General features: G+C 36.4%; 1 protein-coding gene across 6 annotated transcripts in view; it reads left to right on the forward strand.

Moving 5' to 3' along the window:
• The window catches only part of EXOC6B (exocyst complex component 6B), a 717212-nt gene that overhangs the window by 555200 nt on the left and 138760 nt on the right, over positions 1 to 23252 (forward strand). The window contains exon 22 of one of the 6 annotated variants that reach the window (XM_079940502.1): positions 5089 to 8242. The exons of the other annotated variants lie outside the window; for them this stretch is intronic. The gene's annotated coding sequence lies outside the window, so the exon portion shown is untranslated. Of the gene's footprint in view, positions 1 to 5088; positions 8243 to 23252 lie in introns of those variants that run through there. 6 annotated transcript variants of the gene reach the window in all.

Raw genomic sequence — 23252 nt, forward strand, 5'->3', positions numbered from 1 at the left:
TACATATATATTTTAGAATCAGCTTGTCAATTCCTACAAAAAAACCTTGATGGAATTTTGACTAGGATTTTATCAAATTCATAGATCACTTTGGAGAGAATTGACATTCTGACAATATTGAGTCTTCTAATCCATGTACATAGTCTATCTCTCCATTTATTTATGTCTTTGATTTCTTTTATCAGTGCTTTGTAGTTTTTCAGCAAATCTTGCAAATATTTTGTTAGAATTAATCAGAGTATTTCATGTACATTTTAAATGCTATTGTTTTATGTCAGTTTTTAATTGTTCATTGCTAGTATATAGAAACACAATTGGTTTTTGTATGTTGATCTTGAATCTCAAACTTTCTGAACTCATTTATTAGATCTAGTAGTATTTTATACATTCTTTGGGATTTTCTAGGTAGACAGTTATGACATCTGTGAATAAAGACAGTTTTACTTCTGCCTTTCCAACGTAGATGCCTTCTGTTTCTTGCCTTGTTGCACCAGGACCTCCAGTACAATGTTAAATAGAAGTGCTGAGAGCAGATATCCTTGCTTATTCCTGATCTTAATGGGAAAGTATTCAGTCTTACACCATTAAATATAATAATAGGTGTAAGTTTCTTATGCTCTTCATCAGTTGAGGAAGTTTCTCTTAATTCTTAATTTGCTTAGAGTTTTTATTATGAATGGTACATCAGTTTTATATCCCATCATTTAATTAGCCACTATTATTTTTGAACTTACAAGTTATTTCTAATGTTTTCTTTTTATATTTAAATTATAATATATGTGTTCATACTTATAGCCTTTTTTTTAACCTGAATTTTTCCTTAAGGTAATTTCTTTATGTAAGAGTTATAAAAACATTTTTATGGCTTTTAAATGTATTGTTGGTTCCTATAACAAAGGGTTATTATACCAATTAAAGTACACCTAGCAGTGTATTCGTGCACTAGTTTTACAGCAGCCTGACCAACACTGAGTCTATAAATTATAAATTTTAAGTGTTTGGTTAATACGATAGGTATGAGGGTACCTTTATTTTTTTATTCCATGTCTTTTTTTGGCTACACATTAAAAAAAATTGAGTAGCCCATGAACATCAGTAAGGGCATGAATTTATCAATGTCTGGTTTTCAATTCTTATTGCCCTGTCCTGTGATAGGTTTTTTGCAATCTGATTTGATGCACCTCTAATTTAACGTTAGCTTATTACAATCTAGTAAGAAATACAAGACTGATATTTATAAAAGTTAACTACTAGTAAAATGTATATGTTTAAGTAACAAATTAAGTATTGTGCAAGCATTGCATGAGTTTGAAAGAGGGAGACATTGCTGAGCCATTAGAAGTGATGATTCTTGCCTTTCTGGTTAATGGGTCAGTAGGAGCTGATTTTGTTTCTTTTGTTTATTTAGTTTTATAAAAGCATTCTGTGACCAAAACATTTGAGATTCACTCTTCATGATGTCTCTAAAATTGTGTGTGAAATTTAATTCCCTGCTAATAATAAAAAATGTTCAAACCATTGTTTGTCTCCAGTGTTACTATAGAAAGAGCAAATTAGCCGGCTATTGGCTAGAAGAGCTAAGGTGTGAGGTCTCTATTTTCCAGAGTATGCTAAAAAAATATGCTCTAGAGACTTAATCTGAAGATTGAGGTGTGGGTGTTCACCTAAGCTAAACATCAACCAGAAAGAGGCCTCCCAGATTCTTCCCAGAGTTCTGATGCTTTGGGCCTGATGAAGACAAGTAGCAGGTTCTCTACAGCAATGTTCTGGCTGCCTTAAAAGCTACTGCTAATATAGTCTGTAGTATTCTGTGACTTAGCACCGCAAGAGACTTGGAGAGACAGTGGAGAGAAAGTGGTTCTCAGAAGCTACTGGTACACCAAGGCTATATTAAAAAGGACTATCTCAGGCAGTAGTAAATTAACAACATCACTGAAAGTGAATGTGTGTTATGAGGCAAGGGGAGACGTATCGTTCCTTTTAGAGTGTATACTGCTAATCATCTGTCAATATAGCATTTGTAGTGTGTGTGCTTCCCTGTTCTAAATCCAAGTGTGATCAGAGTTCCATATGATGCTCTTAATTTTTCCTTCCCTTAAAGCCTCTGATTGAAATCATTAAAAGAGAGAAGGTGGTTTTACATGTGTTTTCTCTGGAATGCTGCCTTCCTACATCTATCTATCTGTGTGAACCTCTTTTCTTTCCCTGTCTGCTTGATGAAATGATAGTGAAAGAAGACAGTTAATTTCATTGGAGGAGGTAATGATAGGCTTGGGGAATGGGGAAGGCGAATGGAAGTGGATAGTGGGTATGTTCATGGTTCTTTCTATTAAGTATGAAACTATTTTATTCTTACTTCTTCTCTTGATCTGTCTTATGCTACTACCATTGAGCATCTTTTATTTCTTTTCTTTCATTCTGCTACCTACTGATTTTTAAAAACACAATTATGATTACGTCATTTACTTGCTTAAAAAGCCTGAGAGCTCTCTGTTGCCCAGTGAACAAAGGACAAACTCCTAGCAAAGCAAGTCTGGTCCCAGCTTGTCTCTCTCATCTCCTTTTCCTGTCATTTTCCCCCCTGTAATCTCTACCAGGACCACTCTTTACACCTCCCTGATCCAAAAACTGGACAAGCTTTAGGCCCCCTCTGCCTGTCACAGAGTGCTCTCCCTTAATAAAGTGACAAACTCCTTCCCTTCCTAAACTGCTTGGCTCAAATGTCATCTCCTTTATAAATTCTTCCCAACCTCCTCAGACAGATTTAATTGTTCCCCCTTTGGATCCCTGACATTTTATATGTCCCTTCATTACTAATTCCTTTGTAATTACTTGTTTAATCATCTGCCTTCCCCATTAGATTCTGAGTTCACCAAGGGCAGGATCCCTGTTTCATTTATCCTCAAATTCCCCCTCCTCCAGTGGGTAACATAGTTCCTATTAGGTATTATGCTTTCATAACTGCTTTCTGAATGCATTGACTTAATATTGTTTTGTGTCATTTCAGAAGTAAATGGAATTAGATTGAATTTCTGAATAATATTTGTACTCAAACTCCCTTAAATAAATAGTGTTCATTATTTTCCTCCCACACCATGCTCTTCATTTTCACTTTAATCTTGTTAAATGAAGTGCAGAGGTCACAACCCTGAGGAAAGGAAGGAGCAAATATGGGGAAAGGGAACTTAGCTGGTAGTCCCTGTACCCTAGCATAGGGAGGACGTTCTATAGTGAGAGTCAAGAGGGAAGCCTACCTAGGAACAGCACCATGCAGCTAGAAGGTTCATGCTGAAAAGGAAAATAGCTCCTCACCTGGTAAATTATTCTCACTGCTTCAACAGGAGATAACTTCTCAGATGAAACACTTGGTCATATTCTTCCAACCCTGGTGAGCACCTGGGTTCAAGTATCAGGTGTTCCCTTTCTATGTCTGTGCCCAGATGGGGGCCATTTTTCTTAATGCATGTGCACCCTTAGAGTTCATCCAGCATTTCATCCTTGTTGTATCTGTCTGAGATGCATGTATCCCACCTAACTGAGCTCCAAAATTAGGCCAGAATGTCAGTCTAAACTCTGAAACCAATTCAAGATGTTGAAATCTTTTTTAGAATGACTTCTTGTTTACAAATAATTCCTGCTGAGGCAGTTAGGAATTTTGAATGAAAGTGATTAATGCGTTGAAAATGTAACATGGCCTTATTCTCCATGCCAGAAATATACTTATCTTCATCCTGTATAAATAATAAAAAAAATCTTAATGTGTTATATCCTATTATAATTTAAAATGTTCTAAAACTAAGTTCCTGCCTGTTCCTTCTGCAGTCTTCTTCACCTCAATTAATGGCAATTCTGGTCTTTCTTCTAGGAATAGAAATCTTGAAGTCATCCTTGACTCCTTTCTTTCTCTCACATCCCACATCCAGTCTATCAGCAAGCCGTGTTTTCCCTCCCTTCAAAATATATCCAGAAACCAGCCATTTATAACTATCATTTCTTTTCTCATGATTCAAGTGATAATTATTTCTCATTGTATTCTTGCAGTGGTTTCTTAACTAGTCTCCATGGTTGTGACTTTGCCCTTCTATAGACTGATCTCAATATGGCAACCAGCATGAAACAGTTAAAACAGAAGTCAGATCACATCAGTCCTCTGTCCACAACCTCACAATGACTTCCCATTTCACTCTAAGTAAAAGCCTAAGTCCTTTTAATGACCTACAAGATACTATAGAATTTTCAGGCACACACACATACTACCTCTTAACTGTCTGACCTCATCTCCTACTTCTTTTCTCCTCACTCTGCTCTGGCTCTGATAGCCTCCTTATTGTTTTTCAAATATGTCAGGTACAGGCCCATCTCAAGGCCTTTGCACTTGATATCGACTCTTCCTAGAAGGCCCTTTTCCAGATACCTGTAGTTCTTGCTCCTTTATCTTCCTCAGGTCTTTATTCAAGTCATTTAAAGTTCACCTTTTCATAGAGGCCTTTCCTATTTAAGGTTGTAATTTCACTCTCCCACTACCCCTGCCACCCCACCACCAAACCAAAACCAAAGCAAAACTCTATCCTTTTCCCTGCTTCATTTTTCTCTGAACGATTTATTATCTTCTAGTATATTATATATCTTACAGATCTTATTTAATTCGTTTTCCCTCCACTAGAAAATGATTTCATGGGGGTAGAGATTTTGCCCGTTTTGTGAACAACTTTATTCTTAGTGCCTAGAACAATTCCTAGCATATGGTAGGGCTTCAGGAAGTATTGTTGAAGGAAAAAAATGTAATCTCTACATGTTTGCCTTAGTTTTAAGTATTTACAGGTTAATAGCCTTTAGACATGAATTGTTCTACAAAGCAACCTGATATACACCATTAAAAGTAGGGATTTCAGATTTTTTTTTTTTTTTTTCCAGAAAGTTTTTAATCAGCGGTTTAAAAGTGTGTTGTACATGTTGGACTCTACCTTTCAATGAAGTAGAAAAAGGATATTTCCTAAAAGTGTTCTTTGTTATGGATTTCTTTGCTTCATAATATAGATTGATAGATACCTGCTGATAAGTGTCTCTCTCTAATCACATGTTACCCAGATGTTGGTGATGATGATGATATTAAGTCTGGAGAGGTAAACTGTGAGCCGGGTGCCACAGTTTCTGATCACAAGTTGGCAGTGAGACTTGAGACAACCCAGCTTATCAAGAAATGCAGAAGTCACTTAAAAATGGTCAAAGTAAGTCAACAGAACATGTTGGGGAACACTGTTTTGGTAAATGGAAAATTGACTCCTGATTGCAAAAGCGTGTTGTGACTTTTACAGAGGACTTTTAGTGTTATGAAGGGGCAGAGTAACCTCTTTTTCCAGCAGAGTACAGTAGAGTATGGTGAGGTATGGAGAGTTTGGGAAATCAAAGGATACCAGGTGAATGTGACACCCTGGATAATGAGTGTGAATGTACCAAGGAGAAAGAGGCACTGTGGTAGTCCAAATACAGTATTTTGTATAACAACAACAGCAAGAGATATTTTAACTGTGTAACCTACAATTAGAATCTATAAATTCAGTAGCTCATCCTGAGAAGTGGCAGAGAAATCTGAAATAAGATATTCAAGGCTATTTAGTCCCTTTGTGGCTTTCTTCATGTCCTTTTTCTTCATGTCCTTTCTCAATACAGTTGTTTGTGTCTGGAGGGCTTTAGGCCCACAAAAACCCAGAGAAAGGAGGGTGATCTGTGGAGGATCTAGCCTGCTGAGATCTCCCACTTCTTTTACAAAAGGCAACTGGCAACAGCTCACTATCCTTAAGTAGCAAGTTGCCTGGACAGGGATCATAGGATTTAATTGTTAAATCTGTGACTGGCTAATTGCATAGATGCTAGGGTTGGGTGGCCTAGATAGGCCAACTGACTCCTTAAAATGTGGTTTTTTTGTTTTTTTTAATTTCCCAGTCTGGAACAGAAGAAAATAGCTGTGGTTTTATGTTAGTTGTATCCTGTAGTGTGCTGGGGAGCATAAGTTTCAGAGATTTCTTTATTGTGGCTCCCGCTTTTTATGAGGTAATAGAACCAAAAAAATCTTGGCACAGATCAGAAGTGGCAGAGGTGAAACCATTCACCTTTTTTCCTACTTCCTCTTTCCCACTTTCATTCCCCAGAATCTAGTGGTAATTTTACATTCATACACACACCTCAAAATCTCTTATGCAGAGCTATTGAGTTTTGAGTTGTGTACTGTCTCCTGGTCTTCTAGGCATGCTAGCCCCTGGGAGCGACCTACAGTTCATTGGTTTTCCTAAGGCATCCCCTAATACGTTTGAAAAGATGTTGTTTAGCCTCAGAGGTCATAGAACTGAGTTTCCAGTAGAGCGAGGCTAGAATTGCTCACAGTGTTAAAGCATTGTGAGTGGCAGTGCTTCACCCACATTTTTGTCATCCTCACTGAGGTCCCAGGATAAAGTGGCTGAGAAAAGAATCCATTTAGCAACTGATAGTAGAGCCACCCACTATGGACCATCCCAGGATGTAGAATATTGAAGGGGAAGTCAGGATATCTGTGATGTTGCCAGCAACCAGGTTATTTTGGGAAAGTCGCTTGCTTGTATTTTAATTTCCCCAAAGTAAAATGAAAAGATCAGGTTAATCTTCATGTTCTGTTTGATCTCTCGTGTCCTCTGATTTTGGTTCATCCTTACTAGCTTTAAACTTGTCCTCTTCAAGATGGTTTCTTCCTTAACTTCCCATATGTACTTGCTTAGAATTCCTATATGCCTATATTTCAATTTTAGAAGATAGCATGTATTTAATAGGAAGCTTTTTGGCTTTACTGTCACTGATTATCCTCAGCTTATAACACAGGATCCACTGAAATCTTTTAGTTACATTAATACTTATCACTCCACAAGTCTGTATCTCATAGAACTTATTGACTCAGTTGGGGGGAAAAAGTATTGACACCAGGAGATTCCCTGCTTAGTTTCTCCTTTTGAAAACCTGAGGTCAGGATCTTACTTGCCAGCAGTGGAATCTGCCATCAAGGTATTGCAGCTTTCCACAGCTACCTTGCTTTAGGGAGTTCTAGCATGATCTATTATTCTATTGCCTGGAGCAAGATGTTCCTGGAAAAGAGGTCTCTGAATGTTCAGCCAATTTAGCAATTCATTGGCTCAGTGTTCTGAGATATTTCAGGATATTATGTGCAGAATTGAAATTTGTCTGGTCACTGCCCAAGAATCAGCACTATTAACGATGGCTGGATTAGGAGGTAAAAGACTGGGCAAAAGAGCTTTGAGAGAATTGTTTCCAAGTTTAAAGAGGAAATCAGTAAGTCAAGAGCAGGCAAAACTTCACACAAGAGTCTTTAAGATACCTCTGGATCTACCTCTTCAATTGCTTCTTCTCAGGCTCTTTTTTGCAGGGGCGGGAGTGGGTGGGTTTCTTTTCTTCTGCCTATCCCTTAATATTGTACTTCAAGGGCTCTACCAGTCTTCTGTTCTATCAGTTCTGTTAGTTCCCTGTTCTCCTTACTCTGTATATTTACCTAGCTGAGGAAAAAATATAAGGGTGTGTGTGTGTGTGCGTGTACAGCAGAATAAATGCCCTGTTCCCCCAAAGATGTCCACGTATTAATCCCTGTGACCTGTCCATGCTACCTTTAGGACAAAAGAGATTTCACAGATGTTGTGATGTTAAGGACCTTGAGCAGATTATCCTGGAATTATCTGGGTGAGTCACATCTAATCCTGTGAGTCCTTAAAAGCAGAAGAGAGAGACAAGATGGAAGAAAAAAGAGAAATTCAAAGTGTGAGAGGGATTTGACCAACCTTGTTGGTTTAGAAGGTAGAAGAATGAGGCCATGAGCAAAAGAGTACAGGTGGCCTCCAGAGGCTAGGAATGACTAGGAATAGCTGACAGCCAGCAAGGAAATGGGGATCTCAGTCCTATAACCGCAAGAAACTGAATTCTGTCAACAACCGAAATGGGCAAGGAAACCAGTCCTCCCCTCAAGGCTCCAGAAAGGAATGCAGCCCTGCCAACACCTTGATTTTTGTTGGTGGAAACCCGTGTTGTATTTCTGACCTATAGAACTGTAAGATAATAAATTTGTGTTGCTTAGACCACTAAATTTGTGGCAGTCTATTATGGAGGCAATAGAAAACTAATACAACATGCATTTCCTCTTTTGTTGCCAAAATCAAAAACTTTATACTATGCTATTTAATAATGAAATGCAGTGCAGTAGAGAAAAAAGAGTAGGGTCTGTACAATTAGACAAAGCTGGATTTGAATCTTGCCTCTATCAATATCCTACTGAATGACTTTGAGAAAATTCCCCTTTTGAACTTTTTTTTTTTCTCTAGAAAATGGCCCAATACCAACTAGGTCAGAGAGAGGGAGAATGAGAGTAAGAGCAAGAGGGGCGGGGGGGCGGGGAGAGAAGGAACTGAAAGAGCACATATAAAATGCCTGGCATATGGTAGTAAGTTGATAATTATAGTGATTAATATAATAAAAATTAAAGCCAACATTGACATATTTTAGCTATCAAAAGAAGCACCATAGTTAAATATGATATCAAAGAAACAAGCAACAAAAGAAAAATAGATATATTAGACTTCATCAGAATTAAAACTTTTTTGTTTCAAAAGGCACTATCAAGAAAGTAAAAGACAACCTATACAATGGAAGATAATATTTGCAAATCATATATCTGCTAAGGGACTAGTATCCAGAATATATCAAAGAATTTACAACCTAACTAAAAAAAAACCAATTTTAGAATGGGCAAAGGATTTAAATAGATATTTCTCTAGAGAAGGTATGCAAATGACCAATAAGCACCTGAGAAGATGCTCAACATCATTAACCATTAGGGAAATGTAAATTTAAAACAACAGTGCAATGTTACTCTGTACCCACTGGATAACTTTAATCAATAAAATGGAAAATAACAAACGTTGGTGAGGATATAGAGAAATTAGAACCTTGTACATTGCTGGTGGGCATGTAAAATGGTGCTACCTCTGTGGAAAACAGTTTGGTGGGTCCTCAAAAAGTTAAAAAGAATTACCATATGACCCAGCAATTCTGTTCCTGAGTACATACCCAAAATAATTGAAAACAGGTGTTTAAACAAAAACGTGTACTGATTATGCATAGCAGCAATATCACCATAGCCAAAAGGGGAAACAACCCAAATGCCCATCAACTGATGAATGGATAAACAAAATGTATTATATATACAATGGAATATTATTCGGCTATGAAAAGGAATGAAGTACTGATACTGGTACAACATGGAGGGGCTTTGAAAACATTATGCTAAATGAAAGAAGTCAGATGCAATAGGTCACAAAGTGTATGATTCCATTTATATGAAATATCCAAAGTAGCCAAATTCATAGAGACAGAAAGCAAAAGGAACTAGGCAGGAACCAAAAATGTAAGGATGCATGTTCAGACTAATTTTCAATAACTCCACATTTTAGTGAGGGGTATATAATGAGAGGTTCACTTGAAGGCAACGTTTCTGAAGAGATTAGAAGATTATCATCATGTTGGCACCAAATGGAGCCAAATGAATCCCCTATAGTAGCCAAATCATCTTCTCCTCCTTCCAACTTCTCTCTCCAATCTACCTGTTTTTTGTATGTCTTTTCTTCTATAAAAATCATTAGGTGGCCATTTAGGATCAATCACAGAAGTAGAGAAAAATGAAAGCAGGAAAACTTCAGGGCAGTTTTGTGTTGCTGTAGAAAGCAACATCACCTCTTGGTCAGAGGGAGTCTCGGTCTGTTAGGGCTGCCATAACAAAAATATCACAGACGGATCACTTAAACAACAATTTCTTTCTTTTTTTTTTTTTTAAATTGCAGCAGCTAATACTTATTGAGCACTTGCTTTGTGCCAAATACTCTTTTGAGTACTTTATATACATTGACTCTTCTACAGGCTGTTAGTATGTCTCAACTTATAGGAAACAGCATACAGAGATTAAGCAACTTGTCCAAAGTCAGTCAGTGCTCAAAACAGGCTAGTTGAGCGCTTTCAAATTTATCTCAGTTGTTTTCTTACCAGTACGTATCTTATAAGTACTTTCAATTGGTATTAAATTTCTTGAGTAAGAGGTATTTTCCTTAGGTTGATGCCAATTGCTTGTTCTCACTCAGGGCCCTCCTGGGTTGTAATATATTTGTACTAGTAAGAGCTTAATCAGTGCAATTCATCTAACTTCAAATTGAAATTATTTCAACCTGTTTTTAGTGACAACTTTAGTAGATTAGATTATTGTACAATAGGTTCTGCAGTCTTAAAACACAAATTACTTGTATTTTTAAAAAATGAACTTCAAGTGTTTTTTCCTTTGTTTATATCTAATTTATGACCAATTTTCTCTCTCCTTTTTTAAAAACATTTTATGTCACTTTCTTGATCAGAATCCTCCAGTGGTTTCCCATTGCACTTAAAATCAAGTTTCAGTTTCTTAACAAGGCTAACATAATGTCTTTTTTTATTATTAATTTTTATTGTAGTGTGGTTGCCTTACAGTATTGTGTTAGCCTCCACTGCACAACAAAATGAATCAGCCATGCACATACAGATATCCCCTCCCTTTTGGACTTCCCTCCCATTTAGGTTACCACAGTGCCTTAGGCAGAGTTCCCAAACATTTATTTCTTACAGTTCTGAAGGCTGGGAAGTCCAGTATCAAGGCACTGGCAGATTTGGTGTCTGGTGAGAGCCTGCTTCCTAGTTCATAGATGGTCGTCTTCTTGGTGTGTCCTCACATGGCAGAAGGAATGAGGGAGCTGTCTGTAAGGGCACTAATCCCAATTAATGAGTCCTCCACCATTGTGACCTAATTATTTTCCAAAGGCCCCATTTCCCAGTACCATCACATCAGGGGTTAGGATGAATTGACAGGGAGATGCAAAACATTCAGTCTATAATGTAAGGTTATTCTTTGATTCCCCATGATTCTGCTTGAGGTGACTTATTTCCTAAGGTTTTTTTTATTACTTTTCTTTCTATCAGATTTGCCATCTTTTTATGTTAGTAGAAATTATTTTTTTCTAATGACAATAAAAGCAATTTGATTTACATACTTCCCTTATACATTTAAAGTCATCATTTTCATTTAAATGACAGAAACCACCTTTCTTTTCCTACTAATAAAAAATAAAAGAAGTAGACAAAAAATTTTAACTAAAATAGTTTTAGATGTTATGAGGAACTTCCTGCCTATTAGGATGGGGAAAGTAATAATGTTGGGATATCAGGAACTTCCCTAGAAATGTACATATATAGAGGCTGTTGTCAGCCATGAATAAACTAGGAGGTCTCTTCTTGGCCCAGAATGCTGGCCCAGGTTTTTATTTACTTAACTTACTTTATAACTTCTAGCTGCCTAATGAGAAATAAAAAAATAACATGATAGTAGTGCCAGACACTAAGCATTTCATGTGCGTTAACTCATTTATTTTTTATAATACCTCTGTGAGGTGAATACTTCTGTTATTGTCACTGTACAGATGTGCTTTTGGTAGCAGAAGTTGATCAGTTAGAAACATTGTTTTACTTTAATGTGTTCCCTGTTACTTACCTGTTCCATAGCCATCCCATTACTTATTTATTCCATAGCTGTCCCTCTTTTACCTTTTTAGATCTCTTTGTTTAGGCTTTCAGTGTATCTACAATAAATGAGAGTTGATTTTGAAAGTTAATAATGCCATAAAACATTAGAATCCAAGGATGAGATGTTTAAAGAGATGATCCACTGTCGTGGAAAGGAGGTAGTGTTTGGGGTTGATAGTTCTGGTTGGACATATGCCAGTGGACACATGGGCATTTCCTGGAGACTTTAGGATTATTTGGACATAATAAAGCAAGTGGGAAAAGCAGAAAATATTTAGGTGTTGTGATCTTTGCTGGGTTTTTCTTCTTTGAAGTCTCTGCAGAGGAGATTTCTTCACTTCAAAGTATTTAAAGAACTTAACTTATTCAATTTTATAAGTCTTTCCAATGAGTCAACTACTTTAACTCAGCATTTCTGATGAATTTTCAACAAGGGACTCTAGAAGTCCGTATGGCTATGTTTTTGTGATGTGTGGTTGCCTCTTCTAATTATATTCTATTGTATAAACATATTTATAATGTTCTACGTTATAATATTAAGGAGTATTTGCCAGACACAGACTTTACTAAGTTTGCTCTTTGTATTACATGTTGATATAAATCCGTTGAACTCTTAATTGAGTGTAAGATGCTGTGCTAAACTTTGGGTGCAAGATACATAAGAACTGGTCCTTATCTTTGGTATATACACTGGTAGGGAGACAGTATATACAGTATCAAGTTCTCAAACTCCTGAGATAAAGAATGCCTGCTTACTGCTCACCTGAGAAAAGGGTCTTTGCTCTTATAGTTTTTTCTGCAGTTTACCAGAGGGATCAGACATTCAATAAGTAATTTTGAATAAGGTGAGCTGGATAGTGAGGGAGCTCTAAATTAGTGGTGGACTTCAGTGACATTTAAGAGTAGCTCCATAAAATTTAGCTGGGAGAGGGAGTGGCAGTCCCAAGGTGCATGCATTTGAAGACCCCAAAGTAGGAGAGAATGAGATATACATGGCCAGATGTTCCAGAACTGTATAGACCAAGTTAAGATTTTTGGACTGTATCATAAAAGTAACGGGATGGGAGACCATTAAAGATATTAAGAAAGGGATATAATGAGACTTGAGTTTTGTTTTGTTTTGTTTTAAACATCTTTATTGGAGTATAATTGCTTTACAATGCTGTGTTAGTTTCTGCTTTATAACAAAGTGAATCAGCTATACATATACATACATTCCCATATCTCCTCCCTCTTGCGTCTCCCTCCTTCCCACCCTCCCTACCCCACCCCTCTAGGTGGTCACAAAGCACCAAGCTGATCTCCCTGTGCTATGCGGCTGCTTCCCACTAGCTATCTATTTTACATTTGGTAGTGTAGACATGTCCATGCCACTCTCTCACTTCGTCCCAGCTTACCCTTCCCCCTCCCCGTATCCTCAAATCCATTCTCTAGTAGGTCTGTGAGACTTGAGTTTTTAAAAGGTCGTTCTGATTGCAACGTGGAGGAATTGAAGGAGGGCTTGACAGACTTGGGAAAACAAACTAGGAGGTTCCTTAGTTATTATGTGAGATAAATTTGATCCTAAAATGTGTGCTAAAGTGAGCACCTAAAAAAGCGACATGAGAGGAATCTCATTTATAAACATAGATGTAAATATCTTAAATAAAATCAAATTCACTTTTAATGGCATTATCTAGAAATTCATAACTAGTAATTAGGAACCATTATCACATTTTCCCAGAATTATAGAGATTGAGAGCATATGGAAACTCACTACCAGCTACAAGAAAAGACTAGGATTTTTGGAGATGTAGGCTTAGACGTAATTGAGTAAATTGCCAGTCGTTTTGGAGAGGAATTTAGCAGTATACAATGAAGATCATAAAATGACCACTATTTTTGACCTAAAAATACTCTTTATTTTCATAAAATTACACACGGGGTAAAAGAGGAGTACTGTTATACGTTAAGATATTTGTAGCTGCAACATCAATATTTTTAATAAAGAAAAATGAGAAACAGTATAAATATCTAACAGTTGAGGAGTTAAACTGTTGTGTGTTAATCAAAATTGAATATTGTAACTAAAATCACAAAATTGTGGACTGTGTTAGTGCATGTGAGGGGAATAATACACGTAAAATGTACAACAAAGTAATTTTTTAAAAATCAGAAAATGGCACATCCATAATGATACAATTATATAAAATGTATTTTTAATAGTAAACATAGGAAACATTTATGTCATTTATGTTTCTTAGACTCAGTTCTGTTAACTGTGAAATGAGGATATTGGATTATAAAGGTATACATATTCTGATCTATGAATTATTTACCCCCTTTTTTGTAAATATATTTAAGTGGGCAATATATATGAATATATCTTGAGATATGTCTTAATATGAGTCAGCCTATTGGGAGTAGGAAAAGTTCTTCCTTTCCTTCAGCTGGGCCTGCTCTTCCCAAGAGGAAAAACATTCAGAATTTTTAGGTCTTTGGGACCCTGCTGCTTGCTCCACCTTTTGGAATAGAAGAACAAGACAGGAGGCCCAGTCATGTCTATATATAAAAATTAGAACAGATTTCTGAGCCCTAGAAATATAATCTTTTTATTTCACTGGCTTCTTGAGATAGTTTGAATCTAATCAGCTAGTGTTCAGAGTTTTAACAAACCTAAATTAATTTGAAGAATCAGTAGAAATTAGTTTCCTAAAAATTAGGAGCATAATAATATATTGAAACTTGCTATTTATTAGAGCAGACAAGTAATTTGGTGGAATACATTAGAGGGAAGCTTTGTGTAACTATATGCTGGAAGTATCTTCGTATAGATCCTTCATGTTGAACACAGAATCTGTCTATCTTAGCACTGTAATCTAGTTAACGCTGCAGTCTTAGGTGGATAATTTGACTATATAATTTTAGTATTCACATGAACACAGTTAACATTCCATGAAGACAAATCCCCTAACCTTTCTCCACAGGGTTCAAAGGGAACAACTGTATAAAGCATATAACCTGATCAAACATTGGAGAGGAACAAAAAAACATCATACACATACCTACAAACACACACTCAGACACTCACTCTTACACCATATATTTTTTCAACTTAATTGTTTTAGGCATTCCCACGAAATCATTCCCCCACTAGCCTCAGAGCCAAAGCTAACCTGGCATTCACCTACATAAACTTAGCAATATAACTCTGAACAAGTTCATAACCTTTCTGTGCTTCGATTTCTTCACTTGTAAAGTATACATAATAACAGTAGCTACCTCACATGCTTGTTGTCATGATTAAATAAGCTAATCCATGCAGAGTGCTTAGCATACTACTTGTCATATGATAAACATTGAAAAAATGTTTGTAATTGTTCTGTTCAGAAACTCCTTCATCCTTTAGATATATGCACACATTGGGTTTATTGAAAGAAAAAAATGTATGATACATCTGCTCCCAGCCTCTCTACCAGGTGCCTCTGAACGCCTACTTTTCTTTCTTTTTTTTTTTTTTTGCGGTAAGCGGGCCTCTCACTGTTGTGGCCTCTCCCATTGCGGAGCACAGGCTCCGGACGCGCAGGCTCAGTGGCCATGGCTCACGGGCCTAGCCGCTCCGCGGCATGTGGGATCTTCCCGGACTGGGGCACGAACCTGTGTCCCCTGCATCGGCAGGCGAACTCTCAACCACTGTGCCACCAGGGAAGCCCCGCCTACTTTTCTTAAGAAACCTTGTTCTCAATCTCAGCTGCCTGATATTGACCCAAATAACCTAGCTTCAGTCTTACTGAATTTGTTCCTTGTTGTCTAGGAGCCCTTGCAACTTAAAAGCTGTCAGGTTCCAAAACAGTAGTTTCCCATTTTGGGTAAAGGAGGTTAATTATAATAGAACTGATGTGACCAAAAGTGAGCGTCCTGTTGAGTGCAGAGCTGACTAACCTTTTCATATCACAAAAAGGATTTTGTGTTAGAGGGTTCATCTTCAAGTTGACTTTCTGCTATGTAAAGTTCACTCCATCTACTCCATTCTATTTAGTTTAGCGTGACTTTTGAGAGCCCTACTTACTGACAGGCTAGAAAGAGATGGGTCGTAGGCAACAGACAGATCATCACATAACACTGAAAGGTATGTGTTTGTTTTAATTTTACCGCATTAGAAAAATGAGAAGTTACCTAATTTGTCCTAGTTTGGATCAGCTGGACTTAGGTCTTCCGCATCTCTCAGAAGCAGCAGTCTAGAACTCAAGGTGTGCTATGGCAAATTAGGGAATGAGATACACTCTTCGCCCACAGTGAAGTGAGGCATAACTGTTCTAGAGGTATGGTAGGTATTTTATTCTTTGTTTTGGTATTTTATTTTAATCTAGATATTTTTAATTTGGAGATAAAGGATCAATTTCTTGGTTACTGAACCTGATATTTCCACTACATATTTGATCATAAATATTTCCCCAAAATTATTGCTCAGAACTGCTTCCCACCCCCACCCTTGCCCAATACTCAGTTTTGGACCCGAATCACAAAGAAAACCTCCTGGGTGAGGAGGCAGTGACTAGGTCTTTGTTGTTCTCTCCTTAGTGGAAGGAAAGTACATGAATGACTAGCTTTTGTTATCTTGTTTTATATTAATATTTTTATATTTTCTTGCTATTTTGCTTGTTTCCGCTCTTTTTGCTCTTTGGCCTACTGTGTTTTCATTGTTTTTTATTTTCTCTAGTAAACAGAAGATATGTGTTATACTTTTATTTCTACTAATTTTTAGTTTTACCATACTTAATTTTATTTTCTCATTCATGTATGAGACATTATCTATTTATTCATGCTCCTCTCCCATCTGAATAAATAAGCATGATTTTTCTTCTCCTAGTCGTTTCCCTCAACCTTGGTTTTGCTATTGATACTTGTATATATACTACAGTAGTATACATATAGTAGTATACCGATATATAAAATATATATATTGTCAGTAAGAAACCTGGAGAGAGGAGGGGTAGGTAAGTGACAGTTGCTTAGTGAGAGAACTAGAAAGTTTAAACGGGAGATGACAATACAGTATGACAAATGCTATAAAAGGAAATCAGGGCACACAGTACACACCTAACCTGAATTAGGGATGGGAGTCCTTTCAGGAAATAGTATTGGCATTCGTGTCCTGTTTTATAGTTATATTTATAACAATTTTTAGATTTAATATGTTTGACTGATTTCTGTGTTCATTATCAGAACACAGACCACATTGATAACATGATTTTTCCATTCATGAATTCTTGGTAGACTAGCGGGTGTCTTTGCGTAATATTTTCAGGAGTAGATTGAAGTAGATTTTGTACGTATTTATTTACTTGAAAATCTCTCTTTTTTAGTGTCACATGGAAATAACAACTTGAAGAGTATAAATTTCTTGGGTCATATCCTTTTTTCCTCTTGGACATTGCTTTGTGGCCAGCCTGATTTTTGTTACTTGGTAATTTACCTCTTTTGCTGCCCACGTATTTATAAGCTTATTTCCTTATCCTTGAAGTTTAACAGATTCCCCAGGATATATATCCAGGTATTGATCTCTTTTCATTAAGTTTGCTAGTTATATGGTGAATCTTTCTACTCTGTATGCTTAGGGCTTTGCACTGCTCAATTATTTTTTCTATTTTATTAATTTATTTTCCATGCTCTTGTCTTCTTCATAGATTTGAATAATCTATATGCCATCAAAACTTTATATTCACTATTATGTTCTTTCTGTCCTTTCCTCTGCTTTCAGAGGAAACATCTCCAACCAAATGGTTAAATCTATTGGGTTTTTCTATTTTCAATATTGATTCTACACTTCACTTTGTAGGGCAGATTGTAGTTTTACTTGCATTTTTATTTCTTTACCATCTCTTGTATCATCTACCTCATTTTAGAATTCCATGAAACTAATACTCTTTCTGTTGTGTTCTGTATTTTTATTTTTCAACTCTTTCCCACATAGAATCTATCATTCCTTGAAATCTATTGAAAACATTAAAATTTTCTTCTGTGCTAAAGTTTATTTCTATAGTTTACTTTCTTTTTATTATAAACTCCATGTATATTCTGTTAAGTTACCAAATTTTTCCATGTGTTCCATGTTTCTTTTCTTCCTTTTCCTTAAAACTGTATACCTAACTCTGAAAAGAAAGGTCTGTTTGGATCTATTATTTGCTTGTGAACAGGTTGTCACATAATTACCAAAGCATGGTCTGCACACTTCTCATCCAGGAATTGTTAGAAATGTAGAATCTCTTGCCCTACTCTGGACTTACTTAAACAAGATACTCAGGTGATTGATATATATATTAAAGTTTAAGAAGCACAAGTCTACATTAATGCTATTAGAATACATATAATCTCAAGTTTCAGGGATGATTGATAGAAGCATCACCTAGACCCATTTGATTAACTGCTTGATTATTTTTATATAGGAAAGCAATCTGTAGTTCTTTTGCTATAAAAATTGGGGGAGGAGCAGGAATCAATAACCTACAGAATACACTACTCTCATGGGTTTTCCAGGCTCATCTCCTTGTTGACAACTTTTCACTCAGAGGTAAAGCTGTACCCCTTTGCTCTTTCAGCCTCAAACTGTGTTGTATTACTGGTGTAGAAGAGGAAATACTTTTATTTTATACCCTCAGGTTCTGTTTGGGGGCCTACAAATTAAACTGACAAAAGACAGACTAACAGGAGAAAAGGCATTCACTTTTAATATTTTTACATACGTGGAGGCTTCACAGAAAAGAATGGAAAACCGGAAGAAGCAGCTAGATTCAGTGTCTTATATACCATTTTAACAAAGGGTGATAAGTTGTGGAGAAGTGACTAGATAAAGGAAAGGGAATTTGGGATCCTAGGGGTGGTGACTTGCGGAACAGTGATTGGAAAATGTATGATAGTTAAGGGTTGTTTAGCAAGGTTTGTTACGCAGACTCACCTGGTGTCGTATCTGGTCTTCTGGGTGTGGGAGAGGGGGGACACCTTTACAAATGGAAATTTATGTCATCTTTACAAAGGAAAATTTACGCCCTGCTCTGAGGCTGAAAGTGAGAGGGCAGAGTGTTCTTCCTGTGTAAGCTGTTTCTCATTTGCCTTCAGCTCAAAACAATCCTAAATAATACTAAAGTGGTATACTTTGGAGTGGCATATTCTGATCCGCTTCATTGGGAATCATAGTCTTGAAATGCCCTTGTCCATGCTTTAAGGCCGTATCCATGCTTTGAATATTGTGAATTCTTCCTGACAAATAAGTGTCTTAGTTTCTAATCAGGTTGAAACTTGTCATCACTTACTGTAGTTTCATGAAAATTTTAATGTGAAGCTGAGGAAGGGCAAATAGGGCATTGTTAACATTCCCATCATTGTCTGAGGAATCCTCACTATAAAAATGCAAGAGCCAGATGGCCATATTTGAGAATGCTGTATGAAGAATTCCTCACTGATGGAAGATTGCATGGGTGACTTGGAGGTATCCTCCCACCCAAACATATTATCATTTGGTGGTCCTTTTGTTGCATGTAGTCCAGTTTATGTACCTCTCTCTAACATGGAATCAAGTGAAAATGTGTAAATGCATACATCTTACAGTGTTTAACTATAAATACTGCTTTACTTTAAGATTTTGACCTTCTTAGAGAGATTGGGCTCAGTCCTTTTTTAATCATTTAAAGTGTTGAATCATTTCTAGTATTTAGTTTATAATTTACACACATTACCTTAATGTATATCTCCATGTTACTCTTTTGAGTCACATTTTACAATTAAACTAAAATGTGGCCAAAGAGATTAAGCAATTTGTTTAACATAATTTAGCTGATAATTGCAGAACCGCAGCTACCTACTGGCTGTGTAACCTTCTCAAATGACTAACCTCTTTATTTTTCAATTTCCTCATTTATAAAAAGGGCATTGTACCTTACTGCAAATAGTTCTTGTGAGGATTGAGCATGTCAATGTATGTCAAAGCGTGTAGCATAGTGTCTGGTAAATAGTAAATGTTCATTAACTGTTTATTTTTTCCCTTTTCTGCAGTTGTGGTTTCCCAGGCACACTTTGTGCCTTTCTGGTTTCATGTCTCTACTCTCTCTTCTCTCTTTGCCACTAATCTCAATCCATTGAAAAGGCACCCATTTAATTTAGACTAAGGAAATAATCACACAACTGCACAAAGCTGTATGTACCAAGAAGTTTGTCACAGTATTGTTTATAATGACAAACATTTGGAGTAATTTGATTAAATTTTAATTTAGTTAAATTAAAATTTGATTTATTAAATCCAAGTTTGGATTAAATTATTGAATCAAAATTTGATTTCTTTAATCCGATTAAATAAATTATGATACATATATACCATATGGTATGGCATGGAACATACCTCAGATGTAATGATTAAGTGGGTTGATATTTATAAAGCGCTTAGAACAGTGTCTAGTACATAGTAATCACTATGCTTTTATAAAATGGTAAATTCAAATCACAGAATGTGATGCACTTGTTAAAAATGATTTTTTTTAAATCTACTTTTATTTATTTTCTAATTGGTCACAATGTATTGTTAAGACAGAAAATAGGTCATAACACAATTATCTATGATGTCACTTTAAAAGGTCTGGAGAGATATATTAAAAATATTTGTTAAAAAGTGCAGAGCCAGATATACAGCCTGACTTTTCTAACGCCCGGCTTCCTTGGCAATAAGTCAGAATTGGGTTATATATGACCTTGGGAGATTTATTTAATGGTGGTGAGTTTTAAGGATTTTACCTCAGCTCCTCTTAGTCCATGTGGCTGTCAAAGTAGATTCTTATGGGCCTTGTTTTTATTCTGATTGAGTAAGAGTGATGAGATTCTAGAGCCCAAACTGATTAGGCTTGCTTACTTGGAATTAAGGAGCCTTGGGGTTAGAGGACAAGTGGCAACTTGCTTAACACACCTTAGGTGGGGGTGTTCAGATATAACTAACAGATTTCCTTAAAGGGGAAACTGTCAGAATCTCCTTTCTTTGAGAATGCTATCTGGGGAGACTAATTCCAGTTAGATAACCTCATGGGGTTGTTGTGAGGATTAAATGAATTAATATATTTAAAGCACTTAGAAGAATACCTAGCATATAGTAAGCACTATATACATTTCTAGATGCTTGTGTGTTTTTTTTGAGCCATGCAGTATTTAAATGGAGCAGAAGTTCTAGTGAAGTATCTGTCACCCTATGACTACTGTCATTCAACCAAAAGACAGGGAGAAATAATGGCTTTTTCTCAGCATTTTTTTTCTTTTTTCTTTTTTTTTTTTTTTGCCGTACGCGGGCCTCTCACTGTTGTGGCCTCTCCCGTCGCGGAGCACAGGTTCCGGACGCGCAGGCTCAGCGGCCATGGCTCACGGGCCCAGCTGCTCCGCGGCATGTGGGATCTTCCTGGACAGGGGCACGAACCCATGTCCCCTGCATTGGCAGGCGGACTCTCAACCACTGCGCCACCAGGGAAGCCCATCTCAGCATTTTTGACTAAATATAAATATGTATATATATATATTTGAAAGGAGGAAACAAAGGTGTCCTTATTAACAGAGTATATCATCAGCAGCCTAAACATATCAAGTGAATTGATTGAAAATTAATATGCTAATAAAAAATGGTGAGCAAGACGGTCAGACATAAAATTAATATACTAAGACAAATAGCTTTCTTATATAATGGAAAATACCAGTAGAGGGGAAAAAAAGTCCCGTTTATAATAAGAACAGAATCCAGGGAATATGGGGATATATGTATACATATAGCTGATTCACTTTGTTGTACAGCAGAAACTAACACAACACTGTAAAGCAATTATACTCCAATAAATATATATTTTTAAAAAACAGAATCCATAAAAATCCTGAGGAATAAACCTAATTAGAAATGTACAGCGTCTGTAGGGAAAATATTATAAAACTTTGCTGAAGGAAAAAAAAGAAGAAATGGGGAGACACAGCATGTTCCTGGATTGGAAGATCTAGGAATTTTGTCAATATTTTTGTCAGTACTTTCTCCTTGAAACTAATCAGGAGATAGTTTTAGTGGAATATTAAGCAAATACCCTGTGGAATTTTTTTATGAAACTTGATAGACTGATTCTCAACCTTATCCTGAAGGTAAAATGTGTGAGAATAGCCAAAAAATTTGGAATAATGGCTTATCATATTTGAATTCTTACTATGTGTTAGGTACTGATTTAAGTACTTTACATATCTTTTCTTTTTTAATCCTACTAGTAATAAAATGTAGAAACTATTAGTATCACCATTTTTCAGATCATATCTACTAGAAAAGTACAGAAAGATTGAGTAATTTGCCCAAGGTCACCCAACTAGTAAATGACAGAGCTGAGATTTCAATTGTCTGATTCTAGCCCCTGTTCAACCACTACACTACTGCTTGTATACTAAGGGAATAGATTCATCACTTGATATCAAAACATCATATAAAGCTATAAACTAAAAATTATGATTTTATGCAAGAATAAAGTTAGCACAATAGAATAAATTAGGTCCATGGGAATTTAACTTATTTATGATAAAGGGGCAATTTAAAATCAATCAGAAAAATGTTGGTAAGTGGTACTAAGACAACTCACTATCTCTTTGGGGAAAACCTTAAGTTAAATCCCTGCTTCATACCATTCCCCAAAATAAATCCCAAATGTATTAAAGACCTAAACATAAAAGGTATTTAAGAAAATTGGGAGAATATTTTTATATGCTCAAGGTGGGAAAAGACTTTCTAACTAAAATACAAAATCTAAAGCCATAAAATAAAAGATTGACAAGATTTAAGACTAATATGGCAGAAGACAGTGTAAACAAAGTTCAATCACAATCTGAGAGAATAATGGCAATATCTATAATGAAACAATGATTAATATCCAGATAAAACTCTGTGGACTCAATTAGAAAAAAATGCTAACAACCTAGTAAAAATGATCAAAGGATAATCAACAGGCAGTACTTAAAATAGGAACTAAAAGTCCCCCCACCCCAAATGAAGATACTTATCTTCATTATTAATGGAAACTAAATAATAATGAAGTATCATTTTTTGATTATCAGATTAGAAAAGAAGTTTTAATTTATAATATCTAGCATTTCAGAAAGGAGTGAAGAAACTGATACTATTTGAAGCTGTAAATTAGGGTATAAATTGGTGCAGCATGTTTGAGAACAGTTTGGGAAGTAACTATCAGTATTTTATTTCATCTTATTTATTTTTTTAAACACTTTTCAATCTCCCTTTTTTTAAAATTTTATTTAATTAACTTATTTTTTTTGGCTGCGTCGGGTCTTAGTTGCAGCCCTCGGGATCTTCATTAAGGCCCGCGGGACCTTTCGTTGTGGCAGGCGGGCTTCTCTCTAGCTGTGTTGTGCAGGTTTTCGCTTCTCTAGTTGTGGCGGACAGGCTCCAGAGCGCGTGGGCTCTGTAGTTTGCGGCACGCAGGCTCTCTGGTTGAGGTGCCCGAGTTCAAAAGTTGTGGTGCACGGGCTTAGTAGCCCCGCGGCATGTGGGATCTTAGTTCCCTGACCAGGGATGGAACCTGCATCCCCTACATTGCAAGGTGGATTCTTTACCGCTGGACCACCAAGTCCCAACTATCAGT

This window comes from Stenella coeruleoalba (genome assembly GCF_951394435.1).
Source record: "Stenella coeruleoalba genome assembly, chromosome: 13".
Lineage (NCBI taxonomy): Eukaryota > Metazoa > Chordata > Mammalia > Artiodactyla > Delphinidae > Stenella > Stenella coeruleoalba.